This window comes from Cibotium barometz, chromosome 7, assembly GCF_041138505.1.
Source record: "Cibotium barometz isolate CiBa-2024 chromosome 7, ASM4113850v1, whole genome shotgun sequence".
NCBI lineage: Eukaryota > Viridiplantae > Streptophyta > Polypodiopsida > Cyatheales > Cibotiaceae > Cibotium > Cibotium barometz.
Window position 1 is genome coordinate 43,132,438 of NC_141052.1, and position 16,808 is coordinate 43,149,245.

Consider the following 16,808-nt stretch of genomic DNA (forward strand, 5'->3'; position numbering starts at 1 on the left):
TTTGTATCTCAAGCAGAATAGTTAGTGCAAGGAATGATCGTCAACTTGATCATCTGATAGAAACCTACAGAATTAAACCCCAAGCATAGGTTCAAGAGAAAAATGTCACTAACAACAAATGCAAGCTAGTAAGTGTTGTCCGCAAAGTTGAAGCCAAAGGTACTAAGGAGAGCTTTGTTGTAGGCACGGACGATATCACAATGAGGCGAAGGGCTCTGATTGTTCTAAGCTACCTTCCAGTGCTTTCTATCATGGGCTTGAGTCAAAAAACACTCAACATTGACATAGAAAAAATAAAGTACTGTTAGAAAGGATGAACTCATGTCCTACACTTACATATTTTGAGGTGAAGCCCCCAGGAGTGAACTACAAAGCATGCTTGGGCCTCCACTACAGGAAGAGTATTGCACAGCTTGCATAAGCTTATCAACCATGGATATAGAAGTCAATGATGCTATTACTAAGCGTAAAGCTGATATATAATGGTGCACACTTTAATTCAAGTCTTAACATAGTAGCATTTCTAGTTAGTAGGCAAGCTAGATGCAACAATGGGGAAAATGCATGATGTTAACAAAGTGGGCATAGTCTCTGTTGATGAGTTCCATGATCTCGTCCCCTTGAGGAGGCACATGTGACTCCATAGCTCCGCGTTGCAGGGTGTTTAGTGGTACAAACTATCACAAGCAGAAAGGTAAAGAAAAAAAACATGAGACAATGAGTGGGAGCCTTACCAATACCAAAGCTCACTCCACTCTTAGAGATTTGAGCACCCCAAAAATGGAAGTGATGCCAATGAGTGCAGAGCAGAGCCAACGACTGGGACCATTGAGAAGAGCAAATGATTTGAGCATAGCCTGGTGAAGTGGATGCAACATCGCCATCATAGAGCTTGTGAAGTTCTAAGCTCAGCACATTTTTAATTTTAAAAAAACACTAGTACAAGTTAATTGCAACAAGAAAGCCTTCATCGAGCTCAAAAGGAGCTCTTAGGAGAAGGGTCATTGGGTCTACGAGTGTGAGAAGAAGACATCATTAACCCTTTTGTGCTCACATTTTGCTTAGCCCTAACTTTTGGGACATCCACACTTCTCCTAACACTTTCCCACCCACTTTTGGTCCTTTCACACCCTCCATTTTTCCCATTTTGTCTAACCCATTACCTATTCCACAATCTCTAGTCTTTTATTTAGGACCATCACCCATCCATTCCACATTGAACATTCAATTGACAGCATCCAAACTTGTCCACAACTTTTGGAGACTATATAAGGGTTGTTCATGTGCAGAGTGTGCATCTGAGTAATTGGGTGGATTTGAGGTTTGTTTGGCACATTTTTGGGGGGTTGTTTATATCTGCAGATGATTTGGGAGCATGTTTTGGTGGACTGTTTGGGCTTGTTCACACGTAGTGTGAGATTTCACATATATTGGGCATTTATTCTTGTGGTTGTTCACATGTGAACATGGGTTATTATTTATATCCTTCTTATGATCGCCATGACATGACCTCTTTTCGTTCATTGATATCACTTTATTACCGTCATCCCAATCATAGAAGATTTGCTCATACTTTGTCATCATGGCTTTATGCTCATTATCGTGAGTTTCCATTTCATGTCATGGATCACATATCTTTTGATGAGTTCACACATATCTTTGGTACTTCAAGGCTTACACCTATAGATCCTCATTCACCAACTTCAAGCTATGATGAGGTGGCATACTCATCATGTGGTGGGTGGATGTTCGAGCTTGAGGGTTTGATGCCTAGCCAATTAAGGCACTTGTCTGATGAGAGGGATGTATGTGCCCGATGGTCCAAATGGTCTATACATGGCGACTTTATTGATTCATTTCTTGGCTACCTTGACACGGATGATTCGATATTGATTGCATGGGATGATTCTTCTTTTGGCGACTTGCACGAGTATCCTACACTCTTGAGCCGTCATGATTGTGTTCTTGAGGATGTAAACTACATCAAAATAGATTTAGATGATGATGATGATGTATCGCACCTATATACACATTATGATTTATCGCACATACACACACAATGATATTAATACACATGCACATGATGATATTAATGCATGTAAACATGATGATATTGATACACATGATGCACATGATGATGATGTATATGGTATTAATGTGTGTGGGCTAGATCATGCGGACATGATCTTGAGGGGGTAGGCATAGCATCGAGTGTTGTGGGTACACCTATGTCTGCCTACCTTCCTCAGGATCATAGGGATGCATTAGATATTGATGAGAGTTTATTGGAGGATCATGAGCATTTGACTAGTGATGCATCCATCATTACACATGGGGTTGATGATACTTCACATGTTGGATCATATGAGCATATAATAGACCATGAGGAGCATAAACCTGAGCTTCTTATGTTAGACGTGTTAGGCTATTCCTCTACAGCTTTCACATGGGGAGACATTCATGATTCAACACCACTACTCCTAGTTCTCATAGCTTTCCTAGCAACGTTCGTATGCATAGAGTTCATATATTTGAGCAATTAGGCATAGTGAATGAGAGTAGTGATGACTTTGTTGAGGTGAGAGCTCATAGGAGAGGCAAGACTATGCACATTGATCAGGTTTTCAATGGATCATATGATTTGGATTCACAATATGGTCATGAGGCTGGGCTTGTTATCTTTCCCTTCAACCTAGGAGTCATTCTTATGAGATGATCGAACATCGCAATATCATTATCATCCGAGCAGACATTTGGACCATGGATTTGATGGCATCTCTGGTGGCCATTTCACCTTGGATGATGAGGAGTATGGATACTATTCTTTTGATCTAGGTAGTCACACATTTGTTACTTGGATGGTTGATATGTACTACGTGTTAGTATACACTCAATGCCATGTATCTCAAATCTATGTTTGGTGCACATTTGTAAAGGCCCCCATTATGAGAAGCCATTGGTGCACATGTCTTTGGTGGAAACCCCGACAACTTAGACGTTGATGGGATAGTTATTGTGACCACTGATAGTTAGGCGATGGTCAAGGGTTTAAGCGTTAGCTAGGGTGCGACAGTATGGGTTCAATATTAGTGTGAGCGGTGGTCGGTTGGATGTGTTTTAAGGGCAATGACCGTGTCTATTCCACGTAACCGCCCGCGTTGTATACGTGCCTACCACACATGCAACACTATATATGGACATAGTTATCCTCACAAGTTCAAGTATCTAATTCTTATGACTATCCTCACCCTCTACACTTAGTACTTCCTTCATCCATAGTCTGTCTAGATCACCAGCTAAGGTCTACTTGAGAGTGCACGAGTGGACAACACCATCACATCGTACCTATCTCATAATTTTAAATTATCTCCATTCTCTATCTATTGGATTGTGTATTGCACTTTGTTTTACTATTTATCTTTCTGCTATGTGCTATATTCTTATATGGTATCAGAGCTTAGGTGCTTTTATAAAAAATAGTGCATAAATTCTAGTCTTTATTTGCATAGAGTACTAGAAGTGATGGCTTCTACCTCGGCTACTCAGTCCTATGCATTCCTCCACATGACCAATAAAAAGAGCTGGTATTGTTCTTGGAAGCCTCTACAGGAACCCATCAGTGTTGTTTGTTGGGAATTATGTCAGATGTCCAACCAAAGGGTTTAGAACCATCTCTTTTGTGGCCGTTAATACAAGTGAAGAGAAGTATTAGACATGCTCTATGTACCTCAAATAAAGAGGAATCTACTGTTAGTTGCCTCTGCGATGTGACAGATCATGGGCTTGAAGTACACTTTAAGAAAACCAAAGCAGAAATTATAGATGCTACTCGGCAAAGAAGTAAGGCACATTTGTACTAGATGGGTTCCCTTACATCAGTGCTAGAGATAGAGCTTAGTTCCTATACATAGAGGCAAGGATGTAGGGCCCAGGGACAGGTAGGCTTTCAAAGGAGCTACTCTACCCTTGACCACATCTTCACCCTTTGAGCAATCATCAAAGGATATGCTTTGTGGACTTCCACAAAGATTTTGATATTTTTCATTGGGCCCATCTACTCCAATGCCTTTCAGCAGGAGATCGAGAATCCGTCGTCATGATTTGGAGCATCATCGCTCTTTATGAGTCAATCACATGATGGGTGAGAGCCTGAGGAGAGATGTTGCACGATCGGCACCATGTGGAGAGGCCTTAGGCCATGATGTTCTCTCGCATGATTCGTAACAAACTATTGGTCCAACATGCCATCATTCAGGCGGAGTTTTTTGCAACCCTGATGGTGGTAGATGCACTTTTTCAAATAGTCGCCTACCTCCACCTGTCTCAACATGATGAGCCCCCACAAACACCCAAGGCTTGCCCTACGACGACAACTTGCACTTGTTGAGAGTGACACTAGAGCATGGTATGCCCGAGTTTCCACCCAATTCTCAGGACACGGGCCTCCACATGGACCACCTCCCACCTCTTCACTCCCACCTCTTCAGTACATCCTAGTCTCCCCTTTTCTCCATCTCTCCCATGAGAACGACAATTGGACTATCCAATTTGACCTTTTGAGCCTTCATATACATAGGAAATGAATTACACCTTCGGAGCTCCCACTGAAGATGCACTTCTATAGAGATCATTTCCTCAGGCTCAAAGAGGATGACTTCATCCAACAACTAGGCTACCTGGGTATTCACATGTCACACATGCCATGCAGATCATGATTGACACAATTATAGCCTACGGGTATCCTCCCGTCGCCTTCAAGTGGAGACAGGGCGAGCAAAGCACATATTCAAATATGAAGAGCTCATACTACAGAGACTTCAATAGGAGAGTATTTACAAATTATGCCACAAAATAGTCCACACAGAGGAGCACTATAACTATCACTGCCCAAGGTACTATGAGATATGCAGGAGGTACCACTATCTGTTCGGTGAGGGTTTTCGCTCATTATCCAGGATATCTTGTACTTCCCGGACCATAGCTATCATGGACTCTTCCTACTAGAGCTCCGTAGACACATACACTCCTATGAGAGTGTCGGCCACAACCACCACCCCTCTTTCCCTCGCAAGGACCATCACCAGTTTCTTATGGGCCCAGGGAGAGGATATTGGCATAGTGGATCCCGCGGGTGGTCCACCACAATATACATCAGCTCTACCCCACCCCTAAGGAGTCAGTTTGGAACGGACCAACTTGTCACTTCGGGAACGGGCTATGTACTTTGACATACTTGGAGTCTCTAACCCACGGGACACCAACCACAATGCTCCCATCAGCTCTAGATCCACGACATGCTCCACCGCATCACACCACCTTTCGACATACTACGATAGAAAGGGACCTCTCGGCCATATACACAATAACCCCATGCTTGACATACTTGAGACGTGTGTGTGTGTGTGTGTGTGTGTATACATACATACAATATGTGTGTGTGTATGTATATACATACATACATACATACATACGTATATACATGCATACATACATACATGTATGTATGTATGTATGTATGTATGTATGTATATACATACACACACACACACACACATATATATATATATATACATAAAGAGTGTGTGTGTGTGTGTGTATGTATATATATATATATACATATAGTGTGTGTGCGTGTATGTATATACATACATGCATACATACATACATACATACACACACACACATGTGTGTGTGTGTGTGTGTGTGTGTGTGTGTGTGTGTGTGTGTATATCTAGATTTTTGACATGATTTCAAAAGAAGAGGTGATACTAGTTTAATTTGTGTGCAATGAAATTCTTTGGTAGTGTGTCTAGTTTTATCTAATGACTACTTTTCATGTGTTACATTGATGAGTAGCACATTTGTGTGTGTATGTGTGCATGCGCACAAGCACGCATGCGTGCATGCACTCATGCACATAGTAATGTGTGTTGAAATGTTTTGTGTTTTCTTTACCGCTAGATTTTATAAAATATAATTGTGCAATTTTGTCACTGTAATGATAATATATGTTTTAAATAGCATGGCACATTAAACCATCGTACAAATGTTTTTGCCACGTTGGAATTATGATAAAATGTGTCACACCATGTTTAAATGGATGCAGATCGTGAATGACACTTAACAAAAACTCGCCAAAAAAACCTCTCATATTATTGCCCTACAAAAATTGTGCAACTCTTCCAGCTGACCACCAATAAGTGCCCACAAAGTTTTTTTTGCATGAATTAATTAATTAATTCTGCTTTTGCTCTCAATAACATGTGTCAACACATGCAGTTCCACAATGTTCTTTTTGGTAATTCCGCTTTGCTCAAGTACACGTGTCAACACATGTAGTTTTGTTATAAGGTTTCGTTTTTTTCGTGGAGTTTCATAATTTGTGCATGGTTCGCCTTTGCGTTTTCCATGGGTTCCTGTGCGTGGTGGTGCACGTGATTTGCGGGGAGGTTCGTGATTTCTCCAAGTGTGGTCTGCTGTGAAGGTCTTCTGGAAGCACCTCTATAAGGTTTCGTTTATTTCGTGGACTTTCGTCATTTTTTTTTTTGCATGCTTCACCTTCGCGTTTTCCTCCTTGGGTTTGTACGCGTGGTGCTCCACATGATTTGCGGGGAGGTTCATGATTTCTTCAAGCGTGGTCCGCTGTGAAGGTCTTCTGGAAGCGGCTCATTTGGCATCCGTTTCCTGCTCCTATGATTTTCAGGGAGGTTCGTCATTTTTTTTGCATGATTCGCCTTCGCGTTTTTCTGCGGGTTCCTGTGCATGGAGCTACACATGCTCGATGACTTTCGTTTCATGCAGGGAGGTTCGCGATTTGTTCCAGCGTGGTTTGCTGTGAAGGTCTTCTGGAAGCGCCTCATTTGGCTTCCGGTTCCTGCTCCTTGGATTTACTTCTTCTGTGCATGTTCGTTACTTCTCTTATAATCATATGATATCTGCCATCTGCCAGCATGCATGTCGTGTTACATGTACTGGTATATTTTCTTTTAGAATATATTTCATGTCTCTGCATAATTGGGAGTCTGCAGTATGGCCTTGGGACTCTGCAGTATGGCCTACTTCTCGAATCCTTAGCGTGGCATTTCATAATTCATTCTCTGCATTATTTAATGAACCTTGGTCAGTGTTCCGATCGTGATGCCACCTAGAAAGAAAGCTTTTCAATGATATCACTAATATCATGAAGGTTGATCGTTGCCCATCTTCATCGTTGCTGGTTTGTTCTCATGAGCATGCTAGTCTAAGTACTTCAACATTGCTGTCATGAAGCAGAACATTCCACTTCCACTATTCCCAGAGCATGTCCTTGCATTGAGACGCCTCCAGAAGGAACCTATATCGTGCGTAGCCTCCGTGCAGTCAAAAATAAAGCCTGCTCTTCTGGTTTAATTTCTTCTTTTTTTGCAAAAATAATTTTTTGATATATAAATTCTTGCATGCATGTTCTCTAATTTACTTTTTCGTCTACAGCGATTGTCTTATTTCCATCATGCTAAATATGGCGTCCATATTATATATGCACCCCAAATCTTTTTTGGGTTGCATTTATTTATTTTTTAACTAATATATAACATGCCGTCTTAGAAGCCATGGTGTACATTTTTTCGACAAATTTGTGTCATATCTCTTTGTAAAAAGGCGTCCATAGCCGAAAATGTATATTTTTAAAATGGCTTTTATAATATATATATTCCCATCTCTGTTTCCTCTTCGAAGTTTTTTTGCTTTTAGAAAATTAAAAGTAATTACTTTTAATAAATTCTTGTAAGTAAATTTATTGCAACTTCTGTATTGCAGTTAGTAAAGCTTTCAGTTTCGGTCTATTGAATTTAAACAAAGTAATGTATCGTTCTTACCTTCAGGAGTGTTTTTGCGTTCTTACCTACAATATTGTTTTTACTTCACACCTATAATATATATATGTTAATTTTGATTTAATTATTTACTTTGATTTTGTTCATTTACATTAACAAATTACTAACACTTATATATATATATATATATATATAATTTTAAACTTTTTCTCCTTCGGATTATGATTAGTCTTAAAATAATTTTCTTATTCTTTATTTGAATAATCTTTAATGCTGCTATAAAACGTTTGGAGTGTATTTAGCTTTGTGAGGTTCTTTACAGTACTATAAATTTAAATATGAAATAAATAAAATTATTTTTTTTTGTTGTTTCATAGTATACTTAATTTTTTTTTTCCTATTTTTGTACTTGTCTAATTTAAAAAATTGTATATTACAAACAAATATTTAAACATAAATTTAAATTGTCAAGATCAATAAAAGTATTTAATTGTTCGTTGGTCAATACTAATTTTATTTAACTAATGCAATACAAATTTGATTTAAATAATTAATAAATTTCTATATGAGAAATAATATTTAAATATAATTTAAATTTATTATTACAGTATGCAAATTTTAATTTATTGATTAAAATTCGTTACGAGATTTTATAACCAAAAAATTAATTTTGAATAATCAAATTTTACAACGAAAATTTAATTCAGTTTTTGGTTGTGAATATGCATTTAGCTTTAAATATAATAATTCTTGATATTCTTTCACTTCAATGTTTTCTTTGAAGGTTCAAGCAAAGTAGATACCAAAGGGAAAAAATCATTTCAAAGTGAGAAGAATGCAGAATGTGAACCTAAATCCCTTCTTTTCCACCAGAGAAAAAAATCATTTCAAAGTGAGAAGAATGCAGAATGTGAACCTTCCATACACAAAATCCCTTCTTTTCCACCAGAGAAAAAAACCAGGCTATTTGAAGTATCCGTTACAATTGCAATAGGCAATAGAGATATACACTTATCTTGCTGGGAGCCCTTGGAGGAATTTGTAAGAATGGAATGTTTGAAAGGTCTCTTCGCACTTGAGAAAGGAGGAACCTTAAATCATTTGCATTTTCAAATGGTAGCTAGTTTGATGGCACCATCCCTCATAAGCATAGGAAAAAATACTAAAGAGATATTTAGTATGGGATTTATTTAAGCCTGAGGGTGCATTAGTTATGTGTAGTACTCTAGAAGACATGGTGGGTTATTGCATGAAAGATTTGCATAAACCACATTTTAAATTTTTCTCGCACAACATATCTGCTGAAGAAATTACTAGAGGGTTGTCAAATATACGCCTTATATGGCCATAGTGGCTTAAAGAATAAAGTTTGCTTATCACCTATCAATCTCTTTGAAAGAGCATAGGTTTATCTGGATAATTACATAGTCAATAAACTAGGAGCATCTTTACAAACCACTCTATTGAAAATGATTCGCACTGGAATTCCATAAACTGGCTCCGGTATGAGTACAAAAAGGTCAGCAACAATGTGGAAAGTGATGAAACTCCTGCATCTAACTATAGAAGAGATTTTCTTTCAAAATACTATATGGCAAGTCATGGCCTCTTCTGCTATTGAATGACAGTGCGAGTTGTGTTCATGTACTTTCATTTCTTCTTTGTATATTCGTTTGTCATGTTATGGCTCGCAAAAAAGAAAACCCATGCATGATATTGCACAATTGCATATTAGGCACATAATTTTGTCCACAGAAACTATTGCTTTGATTTATGTCAAGTGTTTGCATATTTTCGATTTTCAAAAGGAAATTTTCAAAAAGGCTTTTAATCAACAATATGTTATCCTTGTACTAAAACAAGCAAATATATCATGCACGTATTGCATATTTGTCTGGTCATCGCTGCTGCTGTGCAAGCGTGTATTTAGCTTGTCTTTGCTGTTGTGCAACTTCCTCACATAACAGTTTGCACTTTATATTTTTCTCTAATATGCACCCACAAACAATACATGTATGTATGTTGGACTTAAATTCTTGGCTGCTATTGGCAATGGTGATATAAGGCTGTCATTTAGGAACCCTTAGAAGAATTTATTAAAATGAAATGCATAAAAGGACTCTTTGCACTACAAAAAGGTGATACCTTGAACCACTTGCATTTTCAAATGGTTATCAATTTGATAGCTCCATCTCTTATAAGTGTAGGGAAAACAATAAAACGATATTTAGGATGAGATCTTTTTAAACCACAAGGTGGCTTGGTTATGTATAGAGACCTTAGACAAGTTAAAATGTACACTTTTAAAGACATGGTAGGCTATTGTATGAAAGACTTGCACAAACCACACTTCAAATTCTTCTCACATAATATATCTACAGAAGAAATAACAAGAGGTCATCAACTATATGCTTAGCAAACTTAAAAAACAAAGTTTGTCTCTCTCCTCTTAATCTTTTTGAAAGAGCATATGTATACATGGATAATTACATTGCATCTTCCCTACAAACCACACTCTTAAAAATGGTCTGCACTGGGAAATACTATCCAACAGCGTCATGGAATCTTCCCTACAAACCACTCTCTTAAAAATGGTCTGCACTGGGAAATACTATCCAACAGCGTCATCGATAATTCCAAACACTGGCTTGAGTATGAGCAAGAAAAGATCTCGACACTGTGGGAAGTTATGAAGCTACCTGATGTTACGAAATCATTTCTTTCAATCTTACAAAACTCGACTTTTTATTCTTATAAAATGAAAATTGTATTGACATTACAAATTGTTAATTTTCAAAGTAACTAAAGGTTTCAAAATTTTAATTTTGAAGAAACCTTAGTGTAAGGTTAGAGTGAAATATGGACCACCGAAAATATATATATATTATGTCTAGTACACAAAGTTTCTCTTAAAAATTAAAATGACTGGTTCCATTCTCTATAAATGCCACCGTTTTATTACGTATCTCCTATTGTACTGAGTGAGGTTCGAACCCATGACTTCCTGTTGGGACTTCGAGCCCCTAACCATCCCAATTACATCACTGAGCATGCATCTTACAGCAAGCATCTTTCACTGAGCATGCAGACATAAGGAGGAGAAAACCTTTACAGCACCAACCCAAGCGCTCTGCAAGTACAAAAAATATCAAGCATAAGATGGGGGCCATAACATGGCATGAGAATTTAAATCTACAAATCAATACCCTTTCATACATGGACTTAACAACAATCAAACAAGTATAATGCAGAGCATACCATTCGATCAAACAAAGCCTCCCTCATAAGGTTACAACCGCAGCTGTTACAATGATGGAGAGACAATGCTCTGTAAATATTCATGTTTTGAGTAATATACAGGAGTAGGTTAGGTACAAGTGTGCCTATATTCTCTTGTCATCATTGCGCAAAGTGATTGGCATTAATGTTTGCTTAGTGTTAATCATCATTAATTAAGCTTCCACATAAGTTAGCATGTCACAACTGTAGGAAAACATTTCCATACATCCTCGCAATCCTATACCTGTCCTTACATGCTCCCGAGCCTGTACTTGTCCGTACAGTCATGCCACGTCAACATTCCATATGATCACCGCCATACAAGCGTGCCACATCATCGGCCACCATCGTACAAGTTGCTGCCGCCAAGCCATCAGCACCGTACAGCCGATACAGTATTGGTTTGTACACTCCGTACTAACATGTCATCACTATTGTACCTGCTTCTGTACCCCCTGGCCTGCTTCTGTCCCCTGTATCACCTGTACCTGCCCGTACATGCTGCACCAATTGTACCTCATGTACCTTCACATTTCAGCATTTGGGGATTTCTGCAAAATCAAAGCAAACTCATCAAATTGGTAACAAATAACTCATTTACACCATTTTGTTATTTGCAAGGGGATTTGGCAAAGGTGTGTGCTACAAGCCAAGTCTTTGGCTTTCTGTCAGTGAGCACGCACATTGCAGGTGTGATTGCAGATTTGCAGCGATTTTTGCATTTGGGCATTTGTAAATGGCTCAGAATGCAAGGGATGTATTTGGGGTTTTGGCACAAGAGGACAACCTCGGCTGATCTGGCAGTGAAGTCCTCGAACCAATCTCGATGGGGTGTCATATGAGCAGTAGCACCGCTATCAACAATCCAAGACCGTGACTGAGAAGTCACAAGAGCAAATATACGCCGAGTACCTGCTAAGAGAAGAATTCCATCATCCTTCTTGGGTTGAGACACCGCCGTTGAGGAAGAGTTCTTTGCTGCTTCATCACGCTGCTTCTTGTGACATTGGGGTGACTTGTGACCCTTCTTGCCACAATAATGACATTCAATATCCTTATTCTTTGAAGATTTGTTGTCTTTATCCTTATCGAAATCCTTGGAGTTCTTGTTAGAACCCCCTTTTCATTTTTTTTGTTGGGTCTTCCCTTTATCTCGTGCTGCCAAAGCTCCATCAGGGTGCCAATCCGCTCCTCAAAGCTAGACTCAATCTGCATAACGGAGGGGAGAACTTCCTCCCAAGTAATTGGAACAGGACGAGGAGAAGAAACCAGAGACTGAAAGTATGCATCAAACCTCTCTAGAAGTTTGGAGAGCAGCCAAATAGCCATATCCTCTGTGGAGATGTCCTTGCCACAAACAGCAAGCTCGTCCCGGAGATCTTTCACCTTCGAGATGAAAGCAGATAAAGATGGAAACGCAGAAACTGATAAGTTCATAAGTTGCTTTTCCAATGCCAAAATCCGACCCGAAGACTTAATCTCATAGAGATCTGCAAAAGGCTTCCAAACTTCATGTGCAGCATTTTCTGTACGCACATGAGAGAGAACAGCATCCTGACAGTTCAACATCAGGAAGGAGAAAACACGTCGATCATTCGACTGCCAAATATCAATCTGTGCCTGAGTCACACCACCGGAAGCAAGGGTGGGGGGGGTGGCATTGGCCGGTGTAACAAGCCAATCCCAGAGATCCACGCCACGCAAGGCCGATTTCACCTTCATCTTCCATAGGGTGTAGTTGGAACCATCCAACTTGGTAGACTCAGCAAACATATGAAGAGAAGTGGGAGCAGCTATCACAAAAGCTTGGGCTCAATCTCAAGAAATGCACAAACTCTGAAGAAAAGGTGTCCTCCACAGGTACCAAGAGTGCCACCAAAGCCTGCAACACCACAAGCCCCCTCTGCAAAGGGAAAGGGCCACTAGAGAGGAAAACGCAGCACTGAACAAGTGTTGTCCTATAGAAAACAGGCCGCCTGCAGTCCAATCTCCAGTGGGCAATGAAACGCTGATCAACAAGAGCCAGATGGCTGAATTGGTGAAGCCAATCTGAAGGAAAAGCGACCAGCAGGGTGCTGTCCAGAAAATGCAGCAGCAAAAGCTATGAATCAGGAAGAAAACGCAGAGGAGTAGGTGCTGAAAACAGGGCTGAATCTGGGGCAGCAGAAAGGTTGCTAAACCGGGAGCGATGATACCATGAAAGAGGGCACAAAGCGGAAGCAAAGTGGCACTAGAATGTGCTGAACAGAGAGTGCAATAGAGAGAGATATGGAGCAAACTATGCTACATATACTGAACCAAAACAGTCCCAAGCAAGAGACACTGTTAGTCTCATAAGTGAGGGAGCAAAATATGTACAAGACTGAATGAGAAATGAGAGGCCAGCACCCACTGTTTATAGTGGGGAAGTGCTGGCCGACTGGAGCTCATAAACAGGCCAACTGGAGCTGTTGGACATGGCCGACTGGAAAAATGCCAGAATGGCTGGGAAAAATCCCAGAAAAATAGTAAAAAGGGGTGGCCAGCCCACAAGCAAGGGCTATACAAAAGGGGACCAAATGGGCACCATAAAAGAGCAGAAACTCGGGATGAAAGTGCTAACAGATCTTACCCAGATTTCTATCCAGTGCCAAGATACAAACATCTCTAGGAGCTGTCCAAAACTGTCCCAAAACAGTCCTCAAAAATCAGCTCATAAACCATCCATAAATCAGCCCGGTACGGAGCCAAAAGCTGCCCTGAACTCCATGCCAAATCAGCCCCAAAACTAGGGCCTCAAATCAGCCCTGAAAACAGTCCATATAAACAGCCAAAAATACCCCTTTGTTGTGGAAACCTATACCGCCTTCTGTACAGCTGCAAGACCACTGTATAGTGGTTGTACCATCCGTACAATCAGCGTAGAGAGTAGAGGAGGTGCTATACAGCCTTTGTACGGCCTGTGCAAGAGGGAAGACAGGGCTGTGTGCTGTACGGCCAACGCAACAAAGAAGAGAGAGAGAGTCTACAGAGTCGGCCAGCCCTATCAGCATCTATGGAGGAAGTCGACCAGCCCTGTAGCATCTTTGGAGCAAGTCGGCGAGTAGAGAGAAGAGAGGAAAACTCCACGAGCATGATGATAAAACAGCCCAAACTTGCTTTAATAGAATCGACTAGCTCTATTTTTGAAGTGATTTTCCACTTTTTAACTAAAAGTGGTTGAACCAGCCCAAAATATCCACTTTATGCTTTCCTTGGCTTGTACTCCAAGTTTTGGCCCGAAAATATCCACTTTATGCTTTCCTTGGCTTGTACTCCAAGTGTTGGCCCAAAAATATCAACTTTATGCTTTTATTGGCTTGATGCCCAAGTTTCATCTAGGTGCCTCCTTTTGTCCACCTACCTGTCCAAGCCCAAATATAATAATATGTCAAGTCCATCATTAATGATATGTGAACACACCGATTTATAAATGTTATGAGTCACTTTGATGAATAAAATCCCATGCAGCTCATGTTGAATGGCCATCTTTCAGGCCAAACCATGCCAGTAAAATGCTCTAGCTTTCTTTTGTGGAAAATCCCCATTCACACCTTGGTTCCAGACAGTGTGTGACACACTATTCAAGACTAGTGAGAGGACCAAATTGGTGACACTGAGTGCTAACTAGCACATGCATCTTTGAGTCCTAACTAGCACCTAAACTTTGAGTGCTAACTAGCACATGCCGCACTGAGTGCTAACTAGCACCTACAGCTCACAAAGAGTTTATTGAACCTCTCAAAATCATTGCACATCAGATGCCCAAAACCAAGAAAAGGTGGTGCCCTTCTCATGAACACCCTTTGAGCATTTTTCCAAAAGTCCAAGATGACCTCTTACATGCTAAGGTTGTGTAACATCTCCCAAAAAACAGCCAGTCATGGAAGGAGCCACACCATAGCACGTTGATTTCTGGTGCAGCTGCGTAGCCTTATTCTACTCTTTCATTAGGGTCTTCTCAGCAGCATGGTAAAAAAAGAAACACACATCTAGCAGAAACAGTCATGCTATCCAATATTGTTACACATCTAGCATGAACACATGGCGTGCATCATTCGGCACATTAATCATCATTGCTTGACATTTTGTTTCAATGTGTAAAGGCAATCAGAGCTTTCTTCTCATGTTAACAGCATGGTTTATACTTACTTGGCATTGATCTTGACACTCAGCTATCAGTTGTCTCGCGAGGATCGATGGACGGGTTTCCATCTCTGATGTGCTTTGGTTCCTTCCACATGTCCCAATACTCATAGCCATCTTTCTGGAGCCTCTGCTTTTGGACCGCTGAAAACAGCACAGCACAGCAAATCTCAAAGATCAAAAATACATGAGTCTCAAAGATTCCGTTAGGGTTTTGTATGACTTGTCTAAGCAAAAAACCATGGAGAACAAAAAATTGCACAAATATGCATGCAATGAGAATTACAAAATATGAAACCTCGATTACAGCAACGTAGGCGAGGTAGACAGCCACGTTGAAAGAGGCGAGCACAGCCAGCCGCCTCGGCATCGACAACCTTGCCATCTGCAGGGTGTCTGGACATGTGATTTTTGTTTTTGTTTTTTTGTTTTTTTTGGTTGAATGAACTATACTTTTTCTAAGTGAGATTAATTATGTAAATGCATGCCAACATTTGAAATTTTAGTATGTTGTAATAAAAGAGCATCTTGTGCTTTCTGAGTTAATATGTCTTTTTTTTAATGGCTTTTTTTATGAATTAATGTAAGCTTGTTGACAAATCATCTTGCTAATCCCTATCATAGCTAAGTTTGTTTTTAGAGTAGAGGATTAGTATTTTACAATTTTGGTATTGAAAATATACCTTCCAAAATTTTGAGACTAATTGTCTTGAATGAGGCAAGTGCTCATATCGTTTAGAATACCCCCAAAAAATGCTTATAGACTCATTGCGCATAAACATGTTAACTAATATTAGTTGTTTGTAGAGTTAACCGTTCAGACTATGGCAACGCTTCTGAAATGCGTGTGTGCATGAGCATGAAAAATAATAATGAAAAAGACTAAACACAAGGTTTGGCAAGGAGATAGCACAAGTCTCTCCTTAAATTTATGAACAAAGGGTAACATGCCCTTTCTCTTTAAAAAAAGCACCTTCACAAACGAATGGTTTTCTTTTCGACAATCCTTAAGACAAAACTTTATTCTTACATTGTGCTTTGCTCGAACAAGGTTAGAGGCAAGTATCTCATGTAAGCTAAACACCTCTAACCACCACCGCTCCCATTGTTATTGTTTTTCACTTCCTCTTGTGCTCTCCGCATCCCCTTCACCACATAGGATTCTTACATTATTTGGCATCTTCTTAGCATGTCTTGAACCCAACTTGAATTGTTTTAGCTATCCATTATCCATCCATAATGATTTTTATGTTATTTGGCATCTTCTTAGCATGTCTTGAACCCAGCTTGAACTGTTTTCAGCTATCCATTATCCATCCATAACAACTCTTTGCTAGGTTTCTACTTGAAAATATGGGGTCCTTCGGGGTTTTGTTAAAACAATGACCAAAGAACAACACACGTTAATGGACACAAATTAGAGAGCTTTCCCCTATCTAGATAGATTTCTTAAAAACACAACACATTTTGGTTTTTTGGTTGTCCCACCAATGGATGTGATTCCTGAAGTCCTTCCAAAAGTGCTTAATATGTGCTCTTGAAATATGTGCT

General features: G+C 39.8%; 1 long non-coding RNA gene across 5 annotated transcripts; it reads right to left on the minus strand.

The window, feature by feature from the left end:
* Positions 1–10,556: 10,556 nt before the first annotated feature.
* On the minus strand, positions 10,557–15,737 carry LOC147637044 (uncharacterized). Of its 5 annotated transcripts, XR_015266315.1 has the most exons (4): positions 15,544–15,737; positions 15,264–15,401; positions 11,338–11,644; positions 11,076–11,115 (listed from the first exon to the last, which is right to left on the minus strand). It is a non-coding gene; the product is annotated as an uncharacterized LOC147637044 (long non-coding RNA). The 5 variants fall into 5 exon arrangements; XR_015266312.1 differs by lacking the exons at positions 11,076–11,115; positions 11,338–11,644 and adding an exon at positions 10,557–10,944 and having other exon boundaries at positions 15,544–15,724; XR_015266313.1 differs by lacking the exons at positions 11,076–11,115; positions 11,338–11,644 and adding an exon at positions 10,557–10,944 and having other exon boundaries at positions 15,556–15,712.
* Between the last annotated feature and the right edge of the window lie 1,071 nt (positions 15,738–16,808).